The sequence below is a fragment of the Carcharhinus amblyrhynchos genome, chromosome 26 (genome assembly GCF_965287045.1).
Source record: "Carcharhinus amblyrhynchos chromosome 26, sCarAmb.v2.hapA, whole genome shotgun sequence".
In the NCBI taxonomy this organism is placed as follows: Eukaryota; Metazoa; Chordata; class Chondrichthyes; order Carcharhiniformes; family Carcharhinidae; genus Carcharhinus; species Carcharhinus amblyrhynchos.
The window spans coordinates 25,492,947-25,512,551 of record NC_137349.1 but is presented as its reverse complement, the minus strand read 5'-3'; the positions used below and the strand labels follow the sequence as shown (position 1 = coordinate 25,512,551).

The 19,605-nt window shown below is 43.2% G+C and overlaps 1 protein-coding gene across 3 annotated transcripts in view; it reads left to right on the top strand.

Annotated features, from left to right (window-relative positions):
• Nucleotides 1–19,605, top strand: part of slc1a6 (solute carrier family 1 member 6) — a 122,749-nt gene that overhangs the window by 29,044 nt on the left and 74,100 nt on the right. For 2 of the 3 annotated variants that reach the window (XM_080213142.1, XM_080213141.1), the window contains exon 2: nucleotides 2,526–2,717. The gene's annotated coding sequence lies outside the window, so the exon portion shown is untranslated. Of the gene's footprint in view, nucleotides 1–2,302; nucleotides 2,718–19,605 lie in introns of those variants that run through there. The other variant, XM_080213140.1, reaches the window with a different exon arrangement.

Sequence of the window (19,605 nt, the reverse complement as noted above, 5' to 3'; positions counted from 1 at the left end):
GTGTGGGGTGAACGGAGGGTAAGAGTGTGAGGTGAACGGAGGGTAAGAGTGTGGGGTGAACGGAGGGTAAGAGTGTAGGGTGAACGGAGGGTAAGAGTGTGGGGTGAACGGAGGGTAAGAGTGTGAGGTGAACGGAGGGTAAGAGTGTGGGGTGAACGGAGGGTAAGAGTGTGGGGTGAACGGAGGGTAAGAGTGTGGGGTGAACGGAGGGTAAGAGTGTGGGGTGAACGGAAGGGAAGAGTGTGAGGTGAACGGAGGGTAAGAGTGTGGGGTGAACGGAGGGTAAGAGTGTGAGGTGAACGGAGGGTAAGAGTGTGGGGTGAACGGAGGGTAAGAGTGTGGGGTGAACGGAGGGTAAGAGTGTGAGGTGAACGGAGGGTAAGAGTGTGGGGTGAACGGAGGGTAAGAGTGTGGGTTGAATGGAAGGGAAGGGCGTGGGGTGAACGGAGGGTAAGAGTGTGGGGTGAACGGAAGGGAAGAGTGTGGGGTGAACGGAGGGTAAGAGTGTGGGGTGAACGGAGGGTAAGAGTGTAGGGTGAACGGAGGGTAAGAGTGTGGGGTGAACGGAGGGTAAGAGTGTGAGGTGAACGGAGGGTAAGAGTGTGGGGTGAACGGAGGGTAAGAGTGTGGGGTGAACGGAGGGTAAGAGTGTGGGGTGAACGGAGGGTAAGAGTGTGGGGTGAACGGAAGGGAAGAGTGTGGGGTGAACGGAGGGTAAGAGTGTGGGGTGAACGGAGGGTAAGAGTGTGAGGTGAACGGAGGGTAAGAGTGTGGGGTGAACGGAGGGTAAGAGTGTGGGGTGAACGGAGGGTAAGAGTGTGAGGTGAACGGAGGGTAAGAGTGTGGGGTGAACGGAGGGTAAGAGTGTGGGTTGAATGGAAGGGAAGGGCGTGGGGTGAACGGAGGGTAAGAGTGTGGGGTGAACGGAGGGTAAGAGTGTGGGGTGAACGGAGGGTAAGAGTGTGGGGTGAACGGAGGGTAAGAGTGTGGGGTGAACGGAAGGGAAGAGTGTGGGGTGAACGGAGGGTAAGAGTGTGGGGTGAACGGAGGGTAAGAGTGTGGGGTGAACGGAGGGTAAGAGTGTGGGGTGAACGGAGGGTAAGAGTGTGGGGTGAACGGAGGGTAAGAGTGTGGGGTGAACGGTGGGTAAGAGTGTGGGGTGAACGGAAGGGAAGAGTGTGGGGTGAACGGAGGGTAAGAGTGTGGGGTGAACGGAGGGTAAGAGTGTGAGGTGAACGGAGGGTAAGAGTGTGGGGTGAACGGAGGGTAAGAGTGTGGGGTGAACGGAGGGTAAGAGTGTGGGGTGAACGGTGGGTAAGAGTGTGGGGTGAACGGAAGGGAAGAGTGTGGGGTGAACGGAGGGTAAGAGTGTGGGGTGAACGGAGGGTAAGAGTGTGGGGTGAACGGAGGGTAAGAGTGTGGGGTGAACGGTGGGTAAGAGTGTGGGGTGAACGGAGGGTAATAGTGTGGGGTGAACGGAGGGTAAGAGTGTGGGGTGAACGGAGGGTAAGAGTGTGGGGTGAACGGAGGGTAATAGTGTGGGGTGAACAGCAGGTAAAGTTGTGCCCACACTCAGTTTCTCTTTCCATAGATGCTGTCCCAGCTGTTGATTATTCCAAGCATTTTCTGCTTTGGTTTCAGATTTCCAACATTCCCGGTGTTTTGCTTTTGTGTTAGTCCTGGCTGGCCTGGCTTTACCTCCTGCTGACAGCATTACCCCCCCTTCCCCGAACCCCACCCAATGTCTTACCTAGGCAGTTCCTTCAATCCCTGGCAGTGACCCTCCTGCCAACCAACATTCCAGTCCCTCCCGCCTGCCCTTCGCTCCGCTATCATGTGCAAACAAAAAATCCTGGGAATTTTCATCTGCTGAGCCTTGCCCTGCTGAAGTCAGGATGATTTATCATTGGCTTTGGCTGACAGCACCACCACCCCCCGTCCCTATGAACAACTGCCGCCCTGAGTTAAGAGATCAGGGCTTGCATGTCCTATTATAAACAGCAATACACTGCGAATATCCATTTTGTGCTCAGGTCGTGGATGTTATAATGTTCTCACTTCAGCGTTAAAATTTATTTAAATGGAGGCTGTGACAAAAGATTTGAATGGAGGGAAATATACACTTGTTTCATAAATAGAAGCTCACAGTAACATTTTGTCTGCTTCACACTGGCATTCTGTCTTCATTATCACCCGCCCTTTGAGGTACCTCCAGCACTGAGAGCGAGAGGGGGATAATGAGCATTGTAGCAACTGCTAATTCCAGTACTCTCTGATTGGCTGACGATAAGCATCTACTGCTCATGGCCTTCCCACTTCAATCAGAGAAAGGCTTGGCTCTGCTTCCCTGAGCTCACCATGCATATTGCCTGTCCTCTGTGGAGCCATTCTAGACTGGGCGATAGAGAGAGTGAGAGCGAAAGGGAGAGATAGACCCTCTACATTCCTGTACTCTTTTTACTGCTGTTGCTTGCTGAGCTGGTAGACCGCAAGGGTGATTCTGTAACGCGATTCTGTGCCAACAGAGGACAAAAGGACAAATATTGGAGACCAGTGTGAAGAAGAGATTTCCCGAACCAGCTTCATTTCCCCGAACATCGTCCGCACAGCAACTTCCACCAGCAAAGATCAACAAGTGAACGCTCAGCTAATGCAACAGTTGCCTCCTGTCCATTAGCAGAATTAAAAAAAGAGCCGACAGCAGTGTGACTGCTCATGTAAGTAAGACTAAAGAATTAGTGACACTGTCAAGATTGCCAATGAGTGGTTTTAAAAAGAAACAAATAGATGCTGGGGGAAAACAAAAACAAGTCCCAAGGATGTCAAGCCGTTTGTTAATATTTGCTATGATGTTCAAACAATCATAAGGATCTGTTCGATGGACTGTACCTGCTACAGTATTTACTCAGTTGTGTCCAGTCCACAGTTCACTGGTGCTACCTTTGTGTGCGCTGGATGGGTTTCAGCACTCTGCTGACTCTGTGATGATAAATGTTGAGGTCTTTGTGAGGTGCTGACTGAATTACGTGTGGATTCAAAACAGTTAGGGAGGTTTGATTCCAGAAATCGAAGAAACTCTTGAGAGACAGACGAGAGAAGAGCCGGCCATCAAATGCAAGAGACCACTGAAGCGTGGATAAAGTAGCAGGGACACAGAAGGGTACAGGGCGCCAATTTTTAATAAAGGCTAAAAAGTTCAGGTGTCATGTCCAATATGGACTGAGAAGAACATCAATCCTAAGGGAGGTGAAAGTGATGAAATCCAAATGAAGAATTAAATGTTAAATCCGCGGAGTAGGAAACCTAAGAGCAATTGGATCATATCTAATGCAAATAGCAAGTTACAGAATGTTTTTTTTAAAAAAACAACTCTTTTTATAAGAAACTGAGGCACTAGTTGCCCAATCTAACAGACTGAAGGGGCACCTGAGGTCTAAGAGACAGAAATGTGCAGGTTACTAAAGCTAAGAGAGCCTGTAAGATGTAAATTAAACCTTAAGCATTATACACAGATTAATAAACCTAACAGCCGCCCAAGCAGAGGTCATGACACCCAACAGACACTGAGAGGTGCAGATTACAAATCTAAGAGAATTGCAAACTATACAATCAATAAACTGAGACCTACTTGTCAAATCTAAGAACTTTTATAGGCTGAAGTCATAAACTCGAATGTGGGTTGAGCAGTGCTGGTCTCCAAGTCAAAAGAAAACAGTGACTTAGCAAGGCATGGGGAAAAACCTGAGTGGCTATAAAATAGATACACAAAACTAATGCTTCCAAGATTCCAGGTTATCAAATCTAAGATAGATTGTTATATTTGCTGACTTGTCTGACAGACACCAAGTCACCGAATCAGAAATGGAGAGGATTGGATCGCTAAATCTAAACAAGACTAAGAGATAAAGGTCACCAATTCTAAAACATACTGAAGGATACAGGTCAGAAACTTTGATACAAATCCTTTTTTTTAAATTGCAAATTCACCAGTCCTCAACTACCAGTTGGGTTGCAATTTGGATATTGATTTCATATCCTTATAAAGTAAAGCCTTATTTTAGAACTGTCAAGGCCACAGAGACTTAATCTGATGGCGTAAAAGATATGAGGTTTTATTTACGACAAGGGACTAGAGAAATTGGGCCTCTTTACGGGAGAATAGAAAGGGTTAAAATATAAGGACAGGTTGCATAAAGTTGGCTCTTATTCTTGTGAATTGGAAGGTTCCGTGGTCAGCTAATCAAAGTATTTCACATTAAGAGATTCAACTGGGTAAATATATTGAAACTACTCCCTCTGTTTAGAGATCCAGAACAAAAATACATAATGCCAGAATTCTCTGCTGTACACTCTGCCAGAGCTGCCAGCGAGAAGGGAGAATTTGGCATCTAGCCAAATCTCCATTCACAGCAGCAGGACTGGAGAATCCCAGCCTTGGGCAAGGTTGGGGAATTCTGGCGGTAATCTTTGGATCATTCGTGAAGTGAGATCAGAAAGCACTTTTCTGCACAGTGGTAACCTGAAAGCAATTCCCAAAAAGACTTTGTATGTTGGGTGACTTGGAACATTCATGACTATAATTGCTAACAGTGCAGTGAGTACAACTGGATGGTTGGCACCTTGGTGTTGGTGGAGGAGGAGGGGGGGGCAGTCTGGTTTCTTAACAAATAAAACTTTTAAAATAGAAAGGAACAGGATGATGGAGAAAGAACGAGGGCAAATTAGAGTCAGATTCATTGTAGAAAACTTGGATTTGAAAATTGGGAGAAAAAGTAAGAAAAAAAATTAAAACATTTGACGTCTTAAACTTAATGTTTCACTTTTTTCCTTTGTGGACTCGGAGATTGAGAGGCACTGGGGAAAACACAAATCCCATTGTCAAAAGTATCTTTAATGTTGTTAATTACCAGCCCTAACTTTCTGTGCTGAATTTGATTTGTTTCAACAGTGCAAATGCAGCCATTTCTTGAAACTAATGGAGAGGTCATTGGCGAGTTCTGATCTTTGAGGCCATAATCTCCCAGCAATTTGCTTCTTATGACATACCTCTTGCTTGCCACAGAGCGCTGAGATTTTTGTGTACTTCTGCATTTAACATGCTGTTATTTCCTCATCAAGCTCTGGGCCACTTTGTAGGTTTTCAGTGGTAATCCCTGAATCGATTACATTTTACTTGTCAAGTTTTAAGATTCTATCTAGATAGAAACATTAACTGCCATCCTTCTAGATGATCAAGCATACCAAAGATAATATAATTTGTTACAGCTATTAAAGAAAATAAAGCAATTTTTAGTTTTGTTTGAGGCATCAGATGATCTGAAAGATCAAAATTTGATTTCTTAAGGGTCTTGAAACATACACGCATTAAATAAAAATGCAACAAGGGGAACCCAGGAATAAGATCTTACTTTCAGAATTGATGTATGATTGTTACTTAGCATGTTGAACAGTTATGGGCTGTTTTGAATTCCATATTCAATAATGTCTCTGGTCTGGTATTCAAGGTAAAAGTAAAGAAGCACCCAAGATCTGGTGATGGTATTATTAGAACTGATGTACTCATGAAGATGTACAAAAGTAAACAATGATGTAAAAATTGTAGTATTATAGAAAATTAGAACACAGAAGGGGACTGTTTGGCTCTGTTTGAACGGGGAGTTGTAGTTAGCTTCACATTCCCAACTTTAAAATGCATGTTTAAAAGGAGTGTAAAACCTGTTTGAACACTTTGAACTTTTTAATAAAATGGGAAATATTTAAGGGACCACAGATGACTTAGAATAGAAATTCAGTATGGCAAAATCGAAACAGATTAAAGAACAATGTTGATGGGAAGAACGATTGGGGATGTTTTCCGTTTGGTCAGGCCAATGTCAAATAAATAAAATAGGCACTGGGTGAACCAAAAATGTGCCTGGTTTTTGTTCTTTGTAAAAATGCTTATTTTATTAATCTAAAAGAATATTACAATGTTAGGTTGATTGGCCACGATAAATTGCCCCTTTTGTGTTTGGGGACTAGCAGGGTAAATCCATGAAGGTTATGGGGAGAGGGCCTGGATGGGATTGTTGCAGGCTCAATGGGCTGAATGGCCATTCTGCACTGTAGGGATTCTATGAAAGTATTTTGAAATGACTGTTACAGAAAATGCAATGATATTCCAATTTTCTACATACATCATGTTGCATTCTAAAGTCTTCAACACAATAGTCATACATGTAATATTTATGCATTCAGTGTGATTCATGTAGCCTGAAAGGTTCTATACAATTTTAGCCCCTTGGTGCACTTTAGCTGAAAGGCCATAGACAGCAATGTTTCACTGCAGTGGCTATCCTGTCCCAATATCAATTGGATCTGTACTGTGATAGAGCCAAGTGAAGTTTTCCAACATATTTTATTTTTAGGGTAAAGTAGTCTCACTGGAAAGTAAGCATAGTTAACTTAAAAATTAGTCTTAAAGTATTTAAGTGAAACCAAAGTGACTTTTTTTTTCCATCTGATTAGGACAGGATTATCTTGCATGTTCTCCTCACTCACCTAGATCAAATAAATAAGGACACAACAATTCTGATGCACTGAGGGAATGGGCCCATATGCGGATAAATACAGCCTGATGCATTTGGATCTGGGTAATTCTGAAGTAAGCGCACACCAGGCAATATTAACCACCACCACCACCACCACCACCACCCCCCCGCCCCCCCCCCCCCCAAGCTATTCTCTGGGTTTTTTAGAAGATATTGTCAGGGAAACCTTCATGCAGCATCCTGAGGCGTTTGGAAAGCAGTCAGGGATGGTGAAGTCACTGATATGACAAAGTATAAAACTCGGAATACAATTGTAATGTCCAAATCGGGTTCCAAAATTTCAACCTTGACTGCACGTTGAAGGAATCCCTTAGTTTTCAATAACCATCTTGTTATGATGTGGGAACAATTTTTTACTGTTGGATTTTGCTTTGAGAACTCATTTCTTGTTTCATCTTTACCGCGTGGACTGCCTTCCTTACATTTTTTTCAAGGTTCTCATTGTTTCTAATAACTTTTGTCACCTTTCTCCCTGAAGGCTATGTACTTTAAATGGATTAATAAGATCATTAAAAAAGTAAAGTTGCTTTCAGCAATCACTAATTGTTTTTGTGTACAATCCTACTTTCTCAGTTGAATGTTCTTAAAGGTATTCCATTTCTTGAATATGACCTCGCTGCTTTTAAGGTTTATTCTCATGTTAAGTGCAATTAAAGATGGGCAACAATTACTGGCTTTGCCAGCAATACCGACATCCTTAAAAAAAAATTTTAAAGTTTTATTTTAAAATGTATTTGTTAGCATCACAAGTAGGCTTATCTTAACATTGAACTTTCTGAGAAAATCCACTAGTCACCACATTCCGCCACCTGTTCAGGACGGGGAATTTTATATGGTAAATGCACCTAACCAGCACATCTTTTGGACTGTGGGTGGAAACTGGAGCACCTGGAGGAAACTCACGCAGACACGAGGAAAACATGCAGACTTTGCACAGACAGTGATCCAGGCTGGGAATTGAACCCAGGTCCCTGGCCCTGTGAGCCAGCAGTGCTAACCATGCTGCCGGTGAGGAAGAAAATGATCGAGGAAAGGCTACCCCAATAGTTTCCTACACTAGTTAGCTGCTATAGTCATGTATGGGGCAAATTGTTCTTCCCAACCTTCTGTATTTGGCAGCAATAATACAGAACATTTCGAATACGTTCGCAGCGCTCAAATGCTTGCCCTGCATGTCAATACTACATAGGGCAGAGTTCAATCTGCACCTTACAATTGGAACTACTGTCACAATGAAACTTTTAATGGGATTCTCACAGCAAATCCTTTTACCACAACTCACCTGCAAGATCCACGTTCACTTCTTCACATGTAGAATGGGCAGATTTATGTTACTTTATCTGCTCTTTTAATTTTGCACACTCCAAAGAAAAAACTTCCTTCAATTTAGAATCATAGAATCCCTACCGTGCAAAATGAGGCTATTTGGCCCATCAAATCAGCAACGACTCTCCAAAAAGCATCTTACCCAGGCATTATCCCTGTAACCCCATGCATTTTAAGAAGTCTGACAACACCAGGTTTAAGTCCAACCGATTTATTTGATAGTAAACCTCTCTCAAGCTTTCAGGGTTTGCCCTGTGTCAGGTGAATGGAGAGTTCTGGCCTCAGACAGAGCATATAACAGCACAGACAGTTTAAGGATTACTGATTAGAATGCGAGTCTTTACAACTAACCTGCTATTCAAGTCTTAAAGATGCTGACAATGTGAATGGAAAGAGCATATGCATAGGTTAGAGATGTGTATTGTCTCCAGACAGTACAGTGAGTGAGGTTTAGCAAACCCAGGCAAGTCATGGGGGGTTACAGTGCGACATAACCCAATTGAGACCGTCCTCATTTGTGCAGAACTTGGCTATCAGTTTCTGCTCAGCGACTCTGCACTGTCATGTGTCGTGAAGGCTGCCTTGGAGAACGCTTACCTGAAGGTCAGAGGCTGAATGCCTGTGACCACTGAAGTGTTCACCAACCCCATGCAGTTAGCATTGCTAATCCCCCTAATCTACACACCTTTGGACGCTAAGGGGCAATTTAGCATGGCCAATCCACCAAACCTGCACATCTTTGAACTGTGGGAAGAAAACAGCACCTGAAGGAAACCCACACAAGGAGAACATGCAGACTCCACACAGACAATCACCCAAGGTTGGAATTGAACCTGGGTCCCTGGCACTGAGGCAGCAGTGCTTCCAGAATGAGATGGTGATAACAGGAAGAAGCAGGCTTAAACTAGAGGATGCTACCAAAATATCAAGGTCCTTGACTCCCTTTCATGAGGTCATACTGGATACTTTGAGGAAAGACTGAGTGAAGTTGGCAGCCAATGCCAAACCATGGCTTAACACTTTCAAAATATTTGTCTCCTGCACTCACTCGTACAACCATACAAGCAGATGAGGATCTGTGTATATTGAAACATAAGTACTGGTTGGGGTCTTAGGGAAAACCCCCAAATAGTATCATTTCTATTTTTGCACCCCAGAAGATCCACTTGCCAGCAATGTTAGGGCAACCCAACAGCTCGGGGAACCTTGTCATTCCCACCAACTGTTGCAAACAAAAGCATAGTGGCGTCCATCCTAGAGGAAATGGCATCAGGAGATTGGGCAGTGTGCATGAGGAGGACCAGGTAATGCCAATAATGAATAGGTAGAAGGAACCTCCTGATCAAAGGACTAGCTTGATTCTTTTCACAGCTGTCACGACTAGGATCTTGAACGTCTGATTATGCCTTTATGAAAGGAGGTTGTTGCTTTAACAAGATCTTCGTACAGACATAGAATATTGACAGCATGAAAAGACCAGCTGGTTTATCAAGATTGCTCCACACTGTAGCTGCAGTATTACAACAAGACATTTTCCCCCTGATCCCACCAAAGTAATCTCCCAAGATAAACGAAAACCCCAGGTCAATTTGGGAAAAATACTCTTGAAATTCCTCTTCAGTGATCTCAAGCCATCCAAGCAGGTCACTTGTTTGCCCACAATATGGGGACAAGATTGCCTAGTGGTATTATAGCTGAGTTTCTGGAGTAATAGTCCACCGAAATGTTCTGGAGACCAGGGTTCAAACCCCACTGTTGCAAATCGTAGAAACCCTACAACACAGAGGGAAGTCATTCAGCCCATTGAGTCTGCACCACCAACAATTACACCTAGGCCTTATCCCAGTAATCCCTCTGACCTATGCATCCTAGGACACTAGGGACAGTTTAGTATAGCCAATCTACCTAACCTATGCACCTTTTGTGTGGGTTTCCTCCCATTGTCCAGACAGTGATCCAAGCTGGGAATCGAACCCAGGTCCCTGGCAGCAGTGCTAACCAAATGGTGCAATTTGAATTCAATTTTTAAAAAGTCTGGAATTAAGAACCTACTGATGACCATGAAACCATTGTCAATTTTTGGAAAAACTCATCTGATTCACTAATGTCCTTTTTACAGAAGGGAATCTGATGTCTTTACCTGGTCTGGCCTACATGTGACTCTAGAGCCACAGCAACGTGGCTGACTGTCCACTGCCCTTGGACAACTAGGGATGGGTAATAAATGTTGGCCAGCCAGCGGCACCCATGGTCTCACGAACAGCATTTTTAAAAATAAAATGCTGTAGTTTGTGACAAACCACTTGGGACAGTCAACAATGTGCATATTTACCTGGGGTTGCAGGCTTCAATGAGACAGGGGGCAACTCCAGGGTTATTCAGAGTGGTATTTGTTACATTCAAGACAGCCACTCAGTGAAGAATCCAATCTTAACTCAGTCTTCCATGTATTTAGAATGTGAAGCATTACAAGTATACATCTAACCCAACTGCACTTGGATTTTATGTCTTACAATTATGTATGATTAATTTGTGTGGCATAAATTTAGTTGTAGTGTCTCGTGAATGCTTAAGCTTTCATGTTCAGTTTAGGGTTTAAGATAGAGAGAAACATAAGATGATTCATGGTCTCGTTGCTCATAAACCCATCTCTCAGATCAATTCCTAACAGCATAGAGTGGTCTCGATGAGGGCTGAGTCTCAAAACAATATTAACCACTCTGTCCAGCCTCCACCCCATGCAAGTGCCAACAAGCTGGTCTATAGTCACAGCAGATGTGACTAATCAGTTTCAGGTCCCTCTCAGGAAGCGGCATACAGGGGTATAGAGTAATCTGAATTCCACATGACCTTCACCTGAAGAATACTCCTTTGAACATGAGGCATTGGTGCAGCTCAACATAAAAGATTCCATTGTACTTTTTGAAAAAGAGCAGGAGAGTTCTTCTACTGTCCTGAACAACTGTTAGTGTTAGCCCTCAACTCACAGCAATGAAAGCAGGTTTGCTCCATGTGGGACTTTGCCTTATGCTAATTTGTTGCTTTTGTTTTGTCAACATTGTAATTATTGATTGCACCACCTTGCCTCAAGTGCTTAGAGCTGTAGGTTTGAGTTTGTTTTTTTTTAGCAGGGACAGCAAGCTAAAAAGAAGTGTTTCTCTCTCTTCCTAATTGATAATTCTGGTTAGCTGAAAACAAGATCTCGCTTTCCTGAAGGGTGAAAATCTGCTGCTGTTGGGGGCTGGAACAGAGTCTCTAGTGTTTTGCAAAGCTGTCTTGTCTTCAAACTGTTCAGAGAAATTCAGAGAACTGCAGAATTCAACTGAAGAACTCAATTTCCATTATCACGCGAGCAGCAGACTTTGCTGTATTAAACCTATTTCAAGGGTTTTGTCTATGGCTAGTGTTTTGATTTGATTAGAATACATTAGATATCTTAGTTAATGGTTATACATTATAGTAGTTGTTTTGTTTCTTGTTTGTAATTGATAAATGCTCTTTCTGATTTTTTTTATTTATTATACATGTTAACTATATTCTTAAATGAACTTGGTTTGATAAAAGCTCCTTCATGGGTCACTTGAATCAGACCGAAAGTGAAACATCTCATGCTTATCCTAGCCAAATTCAAGATGCAAAAATTATAATCTAGGTGGGCTCCATTGAACACTCTGGAGTTTATGACCTAAAAAGTAATATTCACGTTATGTGGACACCTGAAAGGAACAGCACACAGCAATATGGAAAACTAATTGGATCTTATGACGCAAAGCTGGAGAGATGAAGCAAAAGGCCAAGAATGTGACAGTCTGTGCAAGGCACTGGTATACCACCTCCTAATATCTGATATATTTTCAATCATTGGAACAGCAAGTGTAGCCAAACATTGCCACTTATGCTGGTCTACAATCAAACCGACAGAGTTGAAGGTATCTGACCTATGCAGGGATGGTGATCTTGGGACATTTTACCACACAGAAGAGATGGCTCAGCAAAGGTTTTATTCCTGTTTGTTACATAAATAAATAAGCTGAATATCGATTAAGATTGCTCTGGGATCTCAACTCAAGCTTAGACGACACAAGTTGCACAGGCAGTTTAGATTTATCGCTTTTCAAAGAGAATGCTAAATATGTAAAGTGCTCAATGAGGGTAGGTAATTTGGAAATACTTAGAGAATGAAGCATTTGAGGGAGTGGACAACTAATGTTTTTCAGGCCAGCTGTATGGAGTGCCGATCCTTTACCATTTTCTATTTTCAAGCATGCTTTAAGAATTTGAACCTACTGAGAGAATACTTGATGCTACTACACTGAAATCAATTATGATCCATTTGGATATTCATAAAGATAACAAGTGTCTCATATTTTTGATCACAATGAAATTGTTCAGCATCTCTTTGCCAGCCTCTACTGTTATGATTCAGATGGGCACCTGCAAAGGGGGCACCACTCAGAGTCATGGAATGCTGAAATGTAAAGGCTTGTATGATATGGGCCTGTCTGGTGAAGCTAAAGCCAATGATTCAACATTTCTTACAAAGATATCTAATGTATTCTCATGAAACCAAAGCCCTTGCCATAGACACCCTTTTTAACACAGCAAAGTTTGCTCACGTGATAATGAAAATTGAGTCCTTTGGTTGAAGTCTCCAGTTCTCTGGATTTCACTTCAATCAGTTTGAAGACAAGGCAGCCTCCCGGAAGGGCATTGATGGCTGTTCAAGGCTAGTGAACTTTTTTCGTCACAACCTACTCCTTTGTCACTCGGAGTATGAATTCACTGGGTGGTACAAGAAGTTCTCAGGTAAAGGTTGGTCGTCCATTCCTTTTTTATGTTGGAGGAAATTGGCACTGTTCAGAGTCTCTCTCCATGTGCCAGGAACAATGCTATCTCAAAATCATTGAAAGGAATCAATCGTCCTCGTTGAAAGGAATCTAAAGAGAATCCAGTTTTTTTTTCCAAACAGATGAATGTGTCCCAAAACGAAACAGTAAATTAAATGCAAATAGATGGCAAAGGAATAGGGACAGTTATGAAGTGCAGGTATCTGGAAAATGCTACAAAGTTGTTTTGAATTAACTTATTATTTTATCAGTAGTAACAACTGACTAACATGCCAACTGCATGTATTCTATCTGACCGAACGCTAACTGCACAGTTTGCCTAAATTACAAACAAGTACACCAGCAATATGGCATAAGCTGAGATAATGTGAACCGTGCATGGGAACAGTAAGATTTTACATTGCAAGGATGATTGTGGCCTTAGGTGTGATGGTGCAAGCTATTTGTCTGCCAGTTATAGCTGGTGCTCACCCAGTGACAGCCTCTGGATCTCAAGTTAATTATAATTGTGCTGGACTCCCAATTTCTGTGCGAATCGTCTGGGAAATTGTCATCACAGGGGTGCAAAATGGGTACTTGTTGCTGCCACAGAGATCCAGCACCTGCAGCAGTTTAAATGGTCAAATAACACTGCAGAATAACAACTTGCTGCAGTTTCTCCTCCTGAAGAAGCAGGAAGGGGAAATATATATATATAGAATCCCTATAGTGCAGAAGGAGGTCATTCAGCCCACTGCATCTGCACTGGTTCTCTTGACAAATTGTTTTACCCAAGCACACTCTCCTGCCCTATCCCTGTAACCCCACACACTTACCGTGGCTGATTTTTTTTTTTCCCCCTAATCTACGCATCTTGAAATATTACCTGGCAATTTAGCATGGCCAGTCCACCTATCCTGCACATCTTGAGTAGGAGGAAACCCATACAGACACTGGAAAAATGTGCAAGCTCCACACAGACAAACAGTCACCCAAAGCCAAAATCAAACCTGGTTCCCTGGTGCTGTGAGTTGGCAGTGCTAACCACTGCCACCACGTTGATATGAACACACTTGCTCTTTCAAGTTTTTTAGGCATTTACCCCATCTCACAATGCTACACACCTGCTGCAAGTCAATGTGCCTAGCAACCAGCATTGCTGAAATGGAACATATGGCTTTGCAGAGTTATCACCTCATTTTTAAATACACCCACCCAGGTACATCCAGTGTTCGCTGGAACTGACTCTCAACAAATGGCAGGAATCCGAGGATAACAAATGCACAGGTATTTCTGCTTGGATGAGGACCTGTGTATAAGCAGCAGAGAATGAGGGGAGATAGTGCCGCAACAGGAATACATAAACTGTGCATAGCAGCTTCCAGCAGGGCACATTCTTAGCGACTGACTGATAATCATGTAGACTGAGGTACAGAGACTAATAAAAACTAATGTAATAGAAATTCTGCTGAAATAAGCTGTATGTCATGCATCAAAAGTAAATTGGGCAACTCCTTCTGTCACAGTTTGGAAACTGTTTGCTGAGGAAGTGGTTGGACAGGATTTCTGCCCACCTATGTGAACCTAATTCAAACTTTGGTGTGGTGGAGGAGAGGATGTTCAGATACCCTTAATTTACACAAGGGGTGCATCTCCACAGGCAGTAAACCAGTCAGGGAGAGGAAGAAGTACGGCTGCAATGTTTGAAAGGGTGGAGCCACTTTAGTTTATTTTCATTCATTTGTTGAACTTGGGCATTGCTGGCTGGCCAACATTTATTGCCTATCTCTAGTTGCCTGAGGGCAGTTGCAAGTCAACCATGTTACTGGAGTCACATGGCCAGACTAGGTAAGGATGGCAGATTTCCTCCCGTAAAGGGCATCAGTGAACCAGATGGGTTTTTCCAACAATAGCTTCATGGTCATCAGTAGATTGTGTTAATTCCAGAATTTTTTAAATTGAATTCAAATTCCACTATCTGCTGTGGTGGGATTTGATCCCAGGTCCCCAGACATTAACTGAGTTTCTGGATTAATAGCCTAGTGATAATACCACTTGGGCCATTGCCTCCCCTGGTGGCTGAAAGCACAGGGAATTGGGGAAGATGTACATGGAGAAATTCTGTTTGCTGAGGATAAGCCCCAGGTTTCAGGAGGATCTTGCTAATGTCTTATTGGTAAAGATAATGGCAATAACTTTTTTTTTGAACAGTCGCGATCCCTAGAGGGACTGACTTGTGCAGTAAATGCCAGCTCCCATGTTTTGCCGTAATGAAAAGTTTTTAAAAACCTAATGGGATTAGCTAAGATTCCAGAAGACACAAGAACATCTTGAAGTGTTAAGTGTATGATTTCACATTGTGCGCACTGTAATTAAAGGTATAAAAGTTAGTGAGTTATCACAATGACCAGTTACACTCAAACCCCTGTTGCTGAAATATAGCTCTCTGCTACCTGGCCGTCACGTGGGAGATGGGGAACTGGGAGATCAGCATGAAGGCACAGGTTGGTTAAAAATAATTGTTTGCAGTTCTTAGTGCTATCCTGACCTTTAAGGAAAACACAACGTGCCTTTTCAATGTTTTCAATCAATACTGCTTCCATGATGAGTGTTCCCACCCTCATATCTATTTTCTTTTATATATTCCAGGGCATTCTCAGCAAGACACTGAACCTCAGCCAGAAGAACAACCTGGTACCTTCTCCACTGTTGTAATGACTGCCTCACCCACACTTTCATGGCACTTGTGTACTCAAGCACTAACTCAGATACATCCCAGATGGTGGGGCGCAAGGTGGGAGTGGGGGTGGTGGGCGCAGGTGCGGGAGTGGGATGGTTGGGAACCCAAGAGGATACCCGTGCGATGCACAGCACATCAGTGGGCAGAAGCATCTTTTAGAGTGAAAGAAGAGGAGGAATCTGAATCAGACAGCACGATTATGAAATGTTTGTCCTTGGCTGAGGAGCCTAAAGGAGCTAGATCTCAGGAGCCAGCCGAACAAACAGAAAATGATAACAGTGGATTAGAATGTAGATAGTTTCCATGGATGTGCTGCCAATCATGGGTAAGTTGCAAGAGTTCACTATTTAGATTTGCAACACAATGAAGGGAATTTACAAGCCCTTGCATATGGCAGTCCAGGATAGATTTAAAGCAGAGGAGGGGCCATTGCCTCTGTAAAAGCTGTAACAATATCAGCCATTGGTTCCTTGAGCTACCCTAACACCACAGCTCAACAATTCCGAGATAACTCTATCTGTTTTGTTAACAACTGAGAATCCAAATGAACGATTGACCGGTTATGGTAACTGAAGATGCAGGATTGTCTCTCTGTGGTTCTCTCCTGGCAGCTTTTTCCCTAACACTGTTGTGAGGGAATTTTGTCAGGGCCAGGCAAATGGGTGGCACAGTGGTTAGCACTGCTGCCTTACAGCGCCAGGGGTCCGGGTTTGATTCTAGCCTCGTGTGACTGTGTGGTGTTTGCAAATTCTTACTGTGTCGGTGTGGGTTTCCTCCCACAGTCCAAACATCGCAGGTTAGGTGCATTGGCCATGTTCAATTCTCCCTCTGTGTACCAGAACAGGTGCTGGAATGTGGTGACTAGGGGATTTTCACAGTAACTTCATTGCAGTGTTAATGTAAGCCTACTTGTGACACTAATAAAAAGAGATCCAACTAGAAGTGGGTCCTTCAAGGACATCAGATTAATCGGGAAAAGCATCACTTAAGTTCTCTAATAGAAAATATTCACCTCGTATATCTCAATTCCTGACTGAAGATACTTGTATAGTGTTGCTGAAATATGCAATGCAATGTTCAGTGGATAAACTTGGCAGAATGTTGTTCCCAGAGGGAAAATGATTGATTTCCACAGAAGGTTTCTGTGACTCATTTAAAGTTCTAAAATACCAACCTGGGTCTAAAATGTAAAAGATTTGAAAAGTAAAAGCTTGCAGGCTCCTTTTTAAAGCTACATCTCCCAATCTTCTCTATTGTCCTTGTGAAACCATAAAGCACTGTAGTTCTTGTAGTGACAGGGCAGAAGTAGAGGAAAATGGGTTATAAGCAACCTCACCACTCCTTGCTATGTGTATCGTTCCCAACCCAGAGTTGAGGCCTACAGTGGGATCATGATCCAACTTGGAAGGTGCAGCCCTGAATCAGGATGGTGCATGACCTGGTGAGGTAGCTGGAGGTTCTGGTGTTTCCCTGACACTGGAGTTCTTATCCTTCTTGTTTGTGATGCTCTTGTTAAATGCTTTTGAAACGTTTTCCTGTGTTAAAGATGGTGGAGAAATAGGCCATTTTTGTTGCATTTTCTTCAATCTCTGCTGCACCAGGAGCAGGGTGGAGGGGAAAAGATCACCCATTTTGTAAAATCTGGCTCTCCTACCTCATTCATTCCTTCTAATGTGAATCCTACTTTCCTCTGTTTATAAAGTAAATTGTTGTGTGAGCGGTTGCCCTGGGCTCCACTGTGCTATGTCAGAGATTTCAATTGCTTATTAATGCAGCTAAAATGCCAATCATACTATTGGTTGTGCTACTCTAGATGGTCCTCTGTGTAGACATTATAATGCATATTATATGATCGCTACGAAACACAGAAAAACAGGAAGGAAGGAGTGGCTAATGCGCATGGTTAATTTTATCATGATCCTAACCAATATTGAATTAATCCTTCAACTATGTGGTAACAGAAGATTTCTAAAATTGAAAGGTAAAATCACCATAGAGGGGTGGTATGGAGGGCTGACTGGTGATTTAACCTGAGGATCACCACATCAGACAAGGGGTAAGGTTGAGAAGGCAACCTTCATTAACAATCTCAGCCAGTATAGGAATTGAACATGTACTGGCATTACCAATCTCCCAGCCAACTGAGCTAATGGACTTCCCAGGAGTCTAGGATTACAATAGTTTTGTAATAAATTAAGTTTAATCTGATTAAATTTAATTGTACTGTATGTTTGGGATACCCCAGCCTATTTTATATGGTTTCCTGTTTAAACATCTAATTATGGCCAGGAATAACAAAGCAATAATCAGCGGAGTGAATGTCCAAGGAGATTCCCCTTGTTCACTGGAAGCTCAGCACAAGAGCTGGGGCATAAGCTGCTGCTCTAGTTTTGATCTTTCTTGTATTTGTCACTTACGCAGCAGCAAGTCTTATCTCCTGCAGCATTCTGCTTCTCCCAAACTACTACTCAATGCTCCTATCATTGTGAGTATATCCACAACTTAACCCTTTCCTCCCCATTTTCAACACAACAGTGTATCTCTGGCTATAAGTCTGAATTTGTATAGCCTGCATGCTGCTGAAGATTTGGGTGGAATTTTGTGATGCACTCGCATGCAGTGGGGAGGCTGTTTTGTTCTGTCAGTGGGCTTTATCGTGGTCCTTCTTGGCTCACCTATGACATAAACATCCTACTTCCATGTTTCTTGACCAATCAGTGTGCAGCCTAAATTTAAAGGGACCATGGGATCAGAGGTCAGGTCAGATCACAATGAATGCAGGAAGCCTTGCTGGTGAAGGCCACTCAAGGCAAGAACATGACAAAGATGTGGGATGGCTTTCCTCTTCACTGGAGGTAATATTAAGGAGGTGCTCTTTCCTCTGGGTGGGTGGGAGATGTCAGACACCCAATTGCTAAACAGGTGTAGCTCAGTATGTCAGCAGCAGGAGTGTGGGGTGTTCAGAGCCTGGCTCCAGTGTTGGTAAAGTTTATTTATTAGTTACAAGTAAGGCTTACATTAACACTGCAATGGAGTTACTGTGAAATTCTCCTAGTCGCTACACACCGGTGCCAATTTGGGTCAATGCACCTGCAAATCTTTCAGAATGTGGGAGGCACCAGGAGGAAATCCATGCAGACACAAGGAGAACATGCAAACGCCACACAGACAGTGACCCAAGCTGGGAATCAAACCTGGGTCCCTGATGCTGTGAAGCAGCAGTGCTGACTGCTATGCTACCATATTGCTTTAATGGCCTCATTAGGTCAGAAAGATTGAGTATCACTTTGACTTTTCTAGTATTCTCCAGCACAGCTTGATGACTTTGTACTTTCCATTCTCTCTAAGCACCACCTCAAGTCTCCATTTGAACAGCACACACGTATGTCTTCATCCTCTCGCCATCTCACTCATCCTCTACCGTCACCCTCCACAACTGTTCTCAACCCCTCCCTGATACACATTCCACTTCTCACACACGTTACTCATTGCCGTCTGAGGGCTGGAAAAGGAAGTGTACAACTCCAGGGCAGAAGTGGGTGGACTTGCAGTCATAGGCACAGAGGAAGAAGACACCTTGAAGATGAAAACTGGGGAAGGAGTTAGCCATGTGGCCCCTTGAGCCTTCTCTGCCAGTAAATATGACAATGGCTTATTATCTGCATAAACGCCACTTTCCCACTGGCTCCCCACATCCCTCGATTCCCTGAGAGACCAAAGATCTGTCTATTTCGGTTTTAAATACACTCTGACACCCTGAGTTCTCCTTTAAAGTGCAGCAACGTTGTCACTGATGAATAGAAGGAGCTTGCTACCAATTGTTCAAAATGGAAGCAACCTGTCTATCAAACAGCATTTGGCTTTGAGTCCCATTTTAATGATCAGCTGAGAAGGAAAGGAAGAAAATCCTGCAGTCTAGGTTTCACTACCTCATGGGACATCCTGCTCCATGTACTGAAAGATCTGTGGTTTGAGAACCAGCCTGTCCGAATACACGACCCACGGCAGAAACTCGCTAACCAGAGTAAACTTCATCCTCAAATCCAGGGACAACTGCCAATAACTATATTCAGTGTTGATGTATCCACAACCCTTTGGGGCAGAGAATGTCATCACCCTTGAG